This window comes from Delphinapterus leucas, chromosome 10 (assembly GCF_059928025.1).
Source record: "Delphinapterus leucas isolate spDelLeu-1000000601 "Yukka" chromosome 10, BTC_Dleu_Yukka2, whole genome shotgun sequence".
NCBI classification, from domain to species: domain Eukaryota; kingdom Metazoa; phylum Chordata; class Mammalia; order Artiodactyla; family Monodontidae; genus Delphinapterus; species Delphinapterus leucas.
In genome coordinates this window covers 43,366,344-43,379,031 of record NC_143138.1, presented here as the reverse complement: position 1 = coordinate 43,379,031, position 12,688 = coordinate 43,366,344, and the positions used below count along the sequence as shown (strand labels likewise).

The 12,688-nt window shown below is 35.1% G+C and overlaps 1 protein-coding gene across 1 annotated transcript in view; it reads left to right on the top strand.

The window, feature by feature from the left end:
- Positions 1-12,688, top strand: part of BMP5 (bone morphogenetic protein 5) — a 117,878-nt gene that overhangs the window by 31,024 nt on the left and 74,166 nt on the right. The gene's annotated exons all lie outside the window — the stretch shown is intronic.

Below are 12,688 nucleotides of genomic sequence, written 5' to 3'. Positions count from 1 at the left end.
GTGAATGTCCTCTAGGGGATTTCAAAGTTTAGTATGTTTCAAGTAACTTGCAGAATAGCATTTGTTTATGGTTTTTCATGTGTATAGGAAATAATAAATACAACTGACCATCATGTACATGGTGAATTAAACTGAAGCTACATGATATATACAAGGTGTCATGTTTTGGCTTTTGATAAACTTAAAATGAAGTTAACATGTCAAAATCAATATTTCAAAATATATCATTTTAGCTAAACATTTAAGTCTTTTAGAAAATATTTTGGTAGGTGTTAAACAGCATTATAGCTTTTTCTTAGATAAGTTTCATAAGTATTTGTCTGTAGAATTTCAAAATTACTTATAGCAAGAGTTAAACTGTACATTTACTAGATTTTAAAGGGCAAGAAAACGAAATTTCAGTAAGTTATGTAATTTATAAAATTGTTAATAAAAGTATTGGTATTCCATTTATTGAATAGCTGTTGAATTATAACGATCTGCTGTGAGTTTTTGGAGTTTGGAAAACAATGTAATCTCTTTGTAGAACTCACAACATCACTCTCAAGGAAAAAGGCCATCATAAAAAGGAAATTGCTTCTAGTTTAAACATACAGTCTTAAAAGTGAGTTCACAGGGCTTCCCTGGAGGCGCAGTGGTTGAGAGTCCGCCTGCCGATGCAGGAGACACTGGATCGTGCCCCGGCCTGGGAAGATCCCACATGCCGCGGAGCGGCTGGGTCCGTGAGCCATGGCCGCTGAGCCTGCGCGTCCGGAGCCTGTTCTCCGCAGTGGGAGAGGCTACAACAGTGAGAGGCCCGTGTACCGCAAAAAAAAAAAGAGTTCACAAATATGCATAATCTGTTGTAGCTATAAAATTGTATAACGTTATGATACTGTATCTTGCCTCAGCTGATAGTTGTTATTTTTAATTTAAAAAAAAACTCGCTCTCTTCAGATTGATCAGAGGAAAGAAAACCTGACAACGTTTTTATTCAATTATCCAAATCAAAATTCGATTGATGAGGCATGGTGACAGCAGTGCAGTTAAAAGAACTGATAAATTATCAGTGGACCATCTCCAAACTCTGCTTGCAAAGCCTCTGGATGCAAAATCTTAGCGGGGGAAGTAGCTTAATGGAGAAGACAGAGCAATCAACTCCTTGGCTCCTCCTGTGTGCTGATAAATAAGACAATGTTTTATCCAAAGGGTGGGTGGGAACATCTTTAAACTAAAAACAACTCATCCTGTAGCATAAATGCTGATTCCTTTGTAGGCTTCTCCCTCTGTCCTCTCTCAGTGTATGTGTTGGTAGAGATGGAGCTACTGAGGGTCAAGTTTGACATTTTATAAAAAACCTGGTAACTGATACCTAATTAAAATTCAAGGACAATTTTTTTTTTACTTAAAAAGAAGTATGATAATGTGAATTTTTAAAATATTCAGAGAATTCAAGTTTCTTGCAGAATATTATTTAGGGCAGGATATTAAGAGCCATGAAAATCTGCATTTGAATCTTGGCTCAGACAGTACTGAAAAGCCTTGTTAATTTATTCAGCATTCATTTTTTAAGTGAATACTATGTATCAAAGACTGCATTTGATATGATAGAACACCAAATAAATAATTTCTATTTCAAATTATATTTTTCTCTAAATATCAGATTACTCCACTGCATAGTGTAAATAATAATTCTTCCATTTTATTAAATAAAATAATTTTGTAAAGTCTCAGCTCAAAACTAGTACCTAATTTTTGTTATTAGAATAAAAAAATTTCACCAAAGTAGAAACTAGTCTATTATTCATGTCTGCTTTTCAGCTATTAAGGTTGAAATAACAAAGCCTGAAAAACAAATCTTATATAACAAATTCATCAGGTGCTCAAATTATCTTCAGTAGCAACTTGACTTATTACAAACCCTGTTATCTAAACATAATTTATATTTTTAGATTTATATGTATATATTTTTACATTTTATTTGTTTTTTTTGGCTGCGTTGGGTCTTTGTTGCTGCACGCGGGCTTTCTCTAGTTGCGGCGAGTGGGGGCTACTCTTCGTTGCGGTGCTCAGTAGTTGTGGCTCACAGGCTCTAGAGTGCAGGCTCACGAGCTTGTGGCGCACAGGCTTAGTTGCTCAGAGGCATGTGGGATCTTCCTGGACCAGGGATCGAACACATGTCCCCAGCATTTGCAGGTGGATTCTTAATCAACTCGCTGCCAGGGAAGTCCCTTAGATTTATACTTATTTAAATTTTATTTACAGCTTTCATTATTCCTAAATGATTGTGCTTACAGAAGAACCATCTCGTTCTTTAAATGCAGTCTAACCAAAGTGAAATCCATGACTCTATATATTAAAGTCATGCAGAAAAATATAAATTCTGCCCTTGGGAGAAAACATTACATCAAGCACGATCAAATGATTATGCCAGTATGCAAGTTATTGAGGTTTTTGCTCCAAATGCCATTATAGAGATGTACACTTATGCTTTAGTTGGCTGTATTTCTTCAGACTTCAGAAATGTATTAATTTATACAGTTTGTAAAATACTTAAATGCTTAACTGTTTAAAGGAAACTTAAAAAAAACTATACTTGTTCCAAGCATTCCAATGAACAAGCCAGTCTGCTTTAAAAGCTAATCATTTATCAGTGAGTCTAAAAATCATGTATCCCAACTGAGGATACTCAAAGAAAAAGTAGAAAGGTGTTTTTACATGGTAGAATGTCATCATGTAAATCACTTTCTTTTTTTAATTTAATAAGCCTATGAAAAAAGACTTTGGAAAAGTATTACTTTATCTTTATTTTATTTTTTGGCTTTAAAGTTTTCATAAAAAGTGGTATCAATGGCCAGGGAATAGATTTAATGATATTTATTCTTAGGAGACTACCTCTGGTACAGGGAAGCAGATTTTAGCCTCATAGCAAAGAAGTAATTAGATGAATGAGGAAAAATAACTCTTTAATGTTGATATATATTATTTTAGCTCAAACATTTAAAAAATACATAAATAACATATTTTTTCTCTAACCTTGACAGACTAACTGGTCTTAAACTTATATCTTCAATATTAAAAAACAAAATAAAACAAACTAAAAAACCTAAGAAACTGGGAAAAATATATATGAGGCAACTTTTCTAGGCATTGGATGTCGGGTGGTGGAGTCTTATAATCTCCAAAGGAATGGGAAACACACAGGTGAGACCTACCCCTGCCCTGGTTTTCTGTGTGGAACAGTTTGGAGGCCTTAATGCAGGAAGGTGGAGTCTAGGCTGAGAGCAGCAGCCTGGGAAAAGGCGGTGTTTGAGGTCTGGGGCTCCTGGGGCAGCTGCAGTTTTCAGGGAAAGGTAGGGTAGATGAGTGAGCTGTGTGGAGGCACTGAGCTCCCCTCCAGAACTTGGTCAAGGGTTGGCCTCTACTTGTGCAGGTTGAGGCTCTGGGGAGAGAGCCGAGAGCAGCTGCCACTGTTGAACCAGAGATCAAGTCCTGGGTGGCATGGGAGATCCAGCCCAGCTAGTGCTGGAGAGACCTTGCTGACGTTCATTTAGGACCCCAGAAAGGCCATACCTTAGGAGTAAGGATGCTTAAAGTAGGGCTCATACCCTAGAACTAAAGACAAACTAAGATCCACTCTAAGAAATCACAATTTCTTAATCATGAAGACTGATAGAATTAAAAGGATTTATCAGAAATTTAATTTTCTATCAAAACAAAATTCAACAGTGTTTAAAGAAAGAAACGTACAGATTCTCTGCAATATATCATTTACAATGATGGCTAAAATAATGATATATCAATATTTTAGATGAATGAAAGAGGAGGAGTTCAAAGCAAGGCCACTGCATTCTAAGAAATATTAGAAGAAAATCTCCAGGGTCAGGCAAATAATATCACTATTGGGAAGGACATCTACACAAAATCTACAGTTAACATTCTACGGGAAGGTAAAACATTGGGTGATTTCCCTCTAAGTTAAGAAATAAGAATGCTAACCCTGTCTATTCAACATTGTTATTGGAGTTGTTAGCCAGTAAATCATGTCAGGAGAAATAAAAGACACAAAGATTACAAAAGAAGGAGTAAAACATCCTTTTTTTGCAGACACCATGAGCATGTACAAAATCCTTTTAAAAACTCGACATGATCACTAACAAAAAAATTAGTGGATTTAGTAAAGTCACAGAGTACAAGTTCAGTACAAAATAATAATTGTATTTTCATATCCTGGCATCTAACAAAAATTGGAAAATAAAATTTTAAAACAGTATTGACTACAGCATCAAAAATAAATTTAACAAAAGATATATGACCTCTATACTAAAAAGTATAAAACATAGCTGGAATAAATTAAGGAGATTTAAACAAATGAAGGGATAGACTGACCTCACTGAAATCTCGATGTTGTTAAGATGACGATCTTCCCCAACTTGAGTTATACATTCAATGTTATGACAGTTGAAATACCAATAGCCTTAAAAAATTCTAAATTGACAAACTGCTTTTGAAATGTATATGGAAACGCAAAAGACCTAGCATAGCCAAAATGTTCTTGGAAAAAGAAGAACAAAGATGGAAGACTTGTTATCTAATTCAGGATTTAGTATGAAGTTACAGTGTTTAAGACAATGTGGTATTTGAGTAAGAACTGACAAATAGAGCAATGGAACAGTAGAGATGCTGAAATAGACCCACAGAATTACATTCAAAGAATTTTTGACAAAGGTGCCAAGGAGGAAAGAACTTCAATGGGAAAGGATAATCTTCTCAACAAACGGGGCTGAAACAACTGGGTAAATATCTAGAAAAAATGAACTTCAATTCCTACCTCACACTATACACATACTAATGGATAATTATAGATGGATCCTAGAATTAAAAGAAAAAGTTAAAATTATAATGCCCCTAGACAAAAATAGGACAATATCTTTATGACCCTGAAAGAACTAAGTAACTCCCCTCTCTCTCTCTTTCTGTATATATATATATATATATATATATATATATATATTTACATTTTATCCCAGTGTGAATGAGTTATCTAAATCCTCCTTCTACCATGGATTAAAACATGCATGTTGGTAAGAGTGAGGTTGCTCATGTGTTTAGAATAAAATTTTTTAAATGAAATATCAACATGTGGGACTTCGAAATATATTCTTCTCCAAAAGACATTTCCTTTCCTTTTATATTTTGCCGATTATTTTATATATATATGGAAGAGGGAGATGGGGGAAGGGGAGTGGAGAGAGTGAAGGAAGGAGGGAAGTTTTATTGGGTGTGGATGGCCTATAGTAGCTTCTAGTAGGTGTCATTTTACTACATTCTGAGTTTGTTGGACTATCAGCAACCTTTATGCAGTCTCACTCTTGGTCCCCTGTCTTTTTCTTGGCCTCTGCCAAGATTGATTATGAAGCTTTAAGAAGCTTTAAGCTTTATTGATTATGAAGCTTTAAGAAGATAATGCTACAAGAAATAAAAAAGTGAAGGCACCTCATTAAAATGATATGTGATACTCAGTATGTCCTAAAAGTCACCTAGGAGATGGAATAGAAAGAAAATGGAACATGTATCAGTGAGCAAGGAAGAAGGCAAAATATCATTCTCTCCATCATTTCATATTTACCATATTTTTCATTTTAGAAAATATTTAAAGCAGCCTAATTTAGGAGATAAGTTAAAACATCAAATGGAATAATAATTATTAAATAACCTGTGGTGAACAGGTTACACTGGGAAAATTAGTCAAATGTCATTCCCATAAATACCATGGTATTAATATCTACTAGAGAAAGATTCCTAACACTTCAGCTATTGATACATTTTTTTTCCCAAAATGGTTCAATCTAATAGTACTCTAAGATTTGTCCTCACTGTCATTTCTATACACCTATTTGTTAAAGTTTTGTTTTGAGTTGTGTGAAATTACAAAATGCAATTAAAAGGAAAAGGGATGTGGAACACATTGGTATTTATAATTTATAAAGTTCCACAGAGGTATGGCAGCAAAAGCACCATGAAATGTGTGATCCTATTGATGTTTCTCTGGGGTAACGATAAGACAGAGAAATATTTTTTTAAATGATATAAATAACTTGGAAGTCCAGATGGGGAGAATACCTCCAGAAGCTTTTAAAACACTATTTAATGTGATAGCTTAAAAAGACTGGACTGATTTGGTTCAAAATAACTGTCCATCTATCTTTATCTATCTATCTATCTATCTATCCATTTATCTATCTAAATTAGTTATATTTTATAAAATATAAAGGATTATTTTAAAATTTTTTGTAGTTATAGAATTTTCAGTATTTCTTCCCATACTTTCAATACCAAAAATGCACATTTGATAACATTATGCTTTATTAATTTAAAGATCTTTGTTTATTATTTATTTATTCTAGTCTTCCACAATTTCTTATGATTTGAATTTTTATATCCCTCAAGTTCAATGGAAGAAGTGTTTTTAAATTATGCTGTGAGATATTATTCAAGATAGATCTATCAACTTCCTAACACTGATGTTTCGCACTGAAATAAGAAATTACCAAAGTACAGCCATGGAAGTCCAGAATTGACAATGCTTTTTGGAATATGTTAGTTGGCACCAGGCTGAAGGGTGGGAAGGTAAACTAGATGATCTGGAAAGTGTTCCACTGATACTTACTTATGTTTGTTTGTTGGGGGGGAGGTTCAGGTCACTACAGTCTACAGCCTGTCAACTGAGAATCTAGAGTCAGTGGACTAAAAATCTCATTCTTACCACTGATTCATCACATTACTTTGTTCACCAAGACTTATCAAGTTAGATTTTCAGGCTGGACTGCTAGACCTAAACCCCATTAGAGTGTTGGAGGAAGGTGTTTGTTTGCTTCTTTTTGCTTTTGAAAGAGGATCTCTAGTCTTTGTAAAAGGTTCTATGTATGCATATGGTCTCGGATTTGGTTAATGTTTACTTCTTAATGTTAACAGTTTTGCTGAAAAAATTTAATAGCAATCACTTTTTAGGTTATTCTGAATTTTAGTTATAGATTTGTATACTGTATTTAATAAAAAGGCATCTATAGCCCTTAATTCATTGCATAGTATATTTTAAATTCTTAATAAGCACCACTTGTAAGTATAATAATTATTTGTTCTCTGATATTTTTGTGAGCCTTTCTAGATATCTAAACCAAGTTCACAAATTGTGTTAATTTGTTTTTGTTTGGTTTTGCTTTGTTTTTGTTGGGAAAATTGTGCCATGTAGCCTACTCTTAAATAAATAATAAGATGGTATTGTTATTCCATTTACTATTGAAGGAAGAAAGAACAAATTCAGTACTTTATTTGTGTTAAATCAAGATGTATTGCAAACATACCAACAGTGGTGTAGATGTGCCTAAAAAATTAGTTCGAAATTAGTGCCATTTAACTTTAAGTTCAGCTCTCTCTTTGGCTTTAAATTTAAATTGAAAACTGTAACACTTTCCCCCAAATAGTTTCTGACAGAAAATTCCTTTCTCAGTCCCTTGCCACTGAAGTGTTTTTCAAGTGTTGCAAATCTGCTCTCTCTGTTGCCTTTCCTCTTGAACACAGTGAAGGCTAAAGTTGGCGTTCTGGAAAGGAAAAATAGGTGCCTGAAAACTGGACAGAATTCAAGCCTCAGGTAGAGGGAGATGGAAAAATAGAACTATATACCCTTGAGCCCTGAACAATGTAGTTTAGTCTTGAGCACAAAAGTCATGCTTATAATATATATTCTGGTGCTTCCTGCACAACTTCAAGCTGAGAACCTTGTATGAAATAGGTGCTCAGCAAATATGAATGAAATGCGCTTTGGCATTTGAATTTATTTGCAAGGTAGTACGTAGTGCAAAAGGTAAAACAGCATTGCTTAACCAAGTCCAAGTTTTCCTGTACATATGCATTTTAAGTCAAAGAGACCACCTCCGCTCAATTAGGAAATTTTGCCCCAATTCATATTATACTTGCTTTTGATGAAATCTTGCATTTTCTTATGTTTTCATTGTTGGGAATTTGGTGGAGGGAATTTGGGACAGGGTTTTGGTTCTCATACATTTATTTTTTTAGACAGTAAATTAAGTAAAAGGTGAATGTTTCCCTGTCAATTGGGTTACATCAAGTGACTAAATAGAGACTACTATTCACAAGAAAGTCTTCTCAAACGAACTGCACCCAGAATTTTGTACCATTTGTTTGGTATTTTCTGAACGTTATAGAATCTGTTTCTGAAATCTCATCTGTGTTGTCAGCTTAAATATGTGTATGTGAACTGTAAGTTTGACTTTTCGGGGAGGGGTGTATCCTCCATGACACGGGGTACTGTATCTGCCACATACAAAAGTTCAATAAAATGAGAGAAGATTGAATTGAATAAAATAGAACTTTATTTTATTGATGTACATTTGATTTACAATGTTGTGTTAATTTCTGCTGTACAGCAAAGTGATTCAGTTATGCATGTATATATTCTTTTTCATATTCTTTCCCATTATGGTTTGTCACAGGATATTGAATATAGTTCCCTGTGCTGTATAGTAGGACCTTGTTGTTTATTCATTCTATATATAATATTTTGCATCTGCTAATCCCAAATTCCCAGTCCATCCTTCCCCCACCTCCCAGCCCCATTGCAACCACAAGACTGTTCTCTATGTCTGTGAGTCTTTTTCTGTTGATAACTTTTTGTTCCTACATTCTCTACCTCCCTTCTGTTCCCTAAACTTCTCTGCTGGAAATGGTGGCTGAATAATAAACATCCAATAAACGTTAGCTGAATTTCTCTCTTCTCTCACTAACTATACATCATATTAAATAAGATTATATGCATTTAGCATAATGTCTCATACATGTTAGTTATTATAATTTTATAATAATTATTATTACTACTGATTCTGAACATTCTAAGGCTTTGAGGCTAAGCTTCATAAATTCATCAGGATTCCATGACTGAATATAGAGTGTCCTGTGTGATTTGATTAAGAAGAAAGGAGACCCCATAGCGTCTAACTTCTGCTCCATCATTAAGACAGTTAACACACAAACTCTGCTTTATTCTTCTGATTTTTCTCTTGGTTGACATATTCTTTTGGCATCTCTTGCTTGAAGGTATCAGGTCATGAATATTAATAAGCTTTATTAACACCTTACTCTCTCTATACGCATTCAGTTTCTCTTTCAAACGGGTTCCTCAACCATTTCCATGACCATCGTCTGCTCTCTTTCACTGAATGATTCTTTCCATGACTATTTTCAGCTTTAGCTGGTGTCCTTCAAAAGCAAAAAAGAAGGAAACTAGTTTAACTGGAAATGTGTGAAATGTATCTTAGCTTTGGGATTACTTTTGTTTTCACTGTGAGTTAAGAGCAATGTAGAATAAACTGGTGATGTTCATATGCTTTCAGGATTATGCTAGTTTGCCCTAGTGAACTTACATCTAGGGGTGAGAAAAGCAAAACAGAATTTCAAGTGTATTTTCTGCTTCCACACAAGAACCATTCTTGGTGTACTTAAGTGTGATTGTAGCAATAAAGCTTGCGTTTTGCAGAGTCTAAATATTCTGTACTGTGATCGACACATTAGGATTACTGAAAATGTTTCCTGGTGTTAGATATTCCAAATCACTCTGTGGTTTCTTCATAAAGGAAAGACGTCCAAAGGTAAAGTGAGAAACAGTAGAGTTTTGGAATTAGAATAAACACCGAGGCAGAGGATAAAGATAAACGTTCAAAAAGAAATTCTGTAGCCTCTTGGGAACATTTCCTAAGAGGCGCTGATGTGGTCAGAACTGGATCTGAATGCATGCTTCAAGGATCACAGTAAACATGAACTTGGTTAAGTTATTTTTCTCTACCTCAATGACGTATTTTATTTTAATTGGATGTATTTCACATATAAGTAAATATAAAGCCAATTATTATTAAAACTAATAGGAAGCACAAAACTCCTTATTTAAGTCAAAGTGTTTAGGCGAATGTTGTCAGAAGATGAGCTAAACAGAGCTTGTGAATAAAATTCTGGTTCAGTTTGCTTGGCAGTTTTTAATTGTCCTTCCTGGGGAGGTGGTGTCCTGGGAATTTAGGGGGCTGTAGTGTGGTGAGGCCAGGTATGACCCACTCAGCTGAAATGCATGAGGGCATGTGGGCTGTGTTGTAGTCTCAGCTTCTGGTCTCAGCGTCATCAACGGCCAACTCGGAGGAATACATCAAAATAGGAAAAACAAAATACTTCTATGGGAAAAGTGAGTATTCTCAGATGACCCAGACAGCAGGACTTTGAGGAGAGAGCAGGAACTTCATAAATACATGTAAGGAAAGCTACTTCTGGGTCCAAGTCTGGCTCAGGTTCACCTAGACTTTGTCAGAGTCAAAGGATGGTGTGAACGGGAAATGAGATCTTGTGATGTTAGCCTTAAGGTATCTTTCTGTGGAGTCGCATGGCTCCAATACGGACTGTTTGCCTCTGTGTCCAGAGCACAGCTGTCATCCTGGGATCTCCCTTCATCATCATTCTGTGAATTATCTTTGTTTCTCCTCTGTCAAACCTCCTCTTTCCTGTAGCTTATGCCTTCATCTTCTTTCTGGCTGGTATGTTTTTTGCTTTTGTTTGTTTGTTTGCTTTTTGACTTTTTACTTGTGAAGCATTTATTTATTTATTTTTATTTCTTACTTTTTACTGTAGGTCCTTGTTGATGATCTATTTTAAATATAGCAGTGTGTACATGTCAATCCCAAACTCCCAATCTATCCCTTCACGCCACCCTTCCCCCCTGGTAACCATAAGTTCATTCTCTAAGTCTGCTTCTGATTTGTAAATAAGTTCACTTGTATCATTTGTTTTAGATTCCTCATATAAGCGATATCATATGATATTTGTCTTTCTTTGTCTGACTTACTTAGTATGATGTTTTGATGGAGCAAATTCTTCAGGAAATTCCAAAGAAATATTTTTTGGGAATCAAATTTTGGACACCTTGCAATGTCTGAAAATATCCTTATTATACCTTCGTATTTGATGGATAATTGAGTCGAATATAGAATTCTAGGGCCGAAATAATTTTTCATCATGATTTTGAAGGCATGGTCCCCTTGTCTTATAGATGGCAGCGTTGTTTTTGAGAAGCCTAAATCCATTTTGATTCCTGATCCCTATGTATGTAGCTTGTATTTTGTGTCCAGAAACTTCGCTTTGTCTACAAAGCAGACATTTTCAATCCTGAGACTTTTGCACTTGGATCAGTGAACTGAATTATTTCTTTGATGATTTCTTCATTGCTTCCTGATCTCTCTTTATGGAACCACTGTCATTAGGGCTAATTCTGAACTAATGCTTTTTTTTCTTTCTTTCTTTCTTTTTCTTTTTCAGCCTTCCTCTCCTATTTTCCATTCCTTTGACTAATTGCTGTCCTTTTTGAAAATTTCTTCAACTTAATCTTTCAAACTGAGATTGATTTTCAACTTCATATCCAAGAGATGTTTTAGCATTGAGTATTTGTCTTTTACAGCATCTTGTTGTTTCACGGGTGCAAAAGCTTCTCTTGGCTCTCAAAAGATATTATGGTAGTTTTTAGTAATTTTTTTTCTTTTTATGAAATACCTATAAGTTCCTCTTAAAAAAAATCTACTCTTATCTTTATATTTAAAGGGAGAGAATTTTCTCAGCTATTAATGATCTTTGCTTGTCAGCTCTTATTTAATTGCAAGAGATTAAAAAGCTGATTAGAAGCTCTTAGCATATGGGTGGAACTTGATATTATTTTTTATCTAAGATATTCTTGCTTTGCCATTTTGTGGAGACTTATTCTTTCTTCTGGGAATGGTCAGATTTCAATGAGAGGACCCTTTCATTCTCTTATCTGGAAGGCACAGGCCTGGGTGTCAACATTCCAGAAATTGAGTGGGGAAAGAAGCCCAGAACTCAGCATTTAGTATGCATGGGTTGATCTAGTTCCTCTGTTTCCAGAATACTACATTCTCAGCTGTGCTGGTGATGCCAGTTTTCCAGAAAACTTCCAAATTTCTGCTCATGCGGCCAGAGCACTCATTAGCACAGATGTAGAGGGTGATCTACGGATCCACCAGCTACTTAAACATCTAATACTCAACCATTCTTACTTTAACCCCACACTCATACCTGCTCTTCGTACTCACTTCTGGTACTAGGTCTCACCAGTTCCTGCCCATTTGGAGGAATATGTGGTTTAAATGAGGTTGGTATTTAGCTTTTCCCATTGCTGAATTTGTCTCTTTATGTAACAGTACATATGGGTTCGTTGGATGGATTATGAAGTAACATTGAGAACAAGTCCAACTATTAGCAATAAAACCATCAGAAAACAGGCCATCTGATAATTAATATAAAATTGGATTGGAGACTCAGGAAATTATTGAATTTGAATCTAAAATGAGATCATCTGAGCTGGATCTCAGAAGACTTATTGTTCTTTCCAGGTGTGCATCTTAAGAATCTTGGAGGATTTGTATAGTTTGAACTCAAAACCAGATACTGCTCAATGATTCTTCTCAGAATTTTGCTCTGAGTTTTGTGGTTGGCCTGAAATCCCAATACAAAGGAAAAACCCAGGAGTGTGAAACCAGGTCAACAAAAATATGAGACTTTTCACATGAAAACTCTGTGACCTGAGACCACTAAGGGTCCCTTGACTCTACAATGCGGTCTCATTCCATAAATGTGGGAAGGTCAT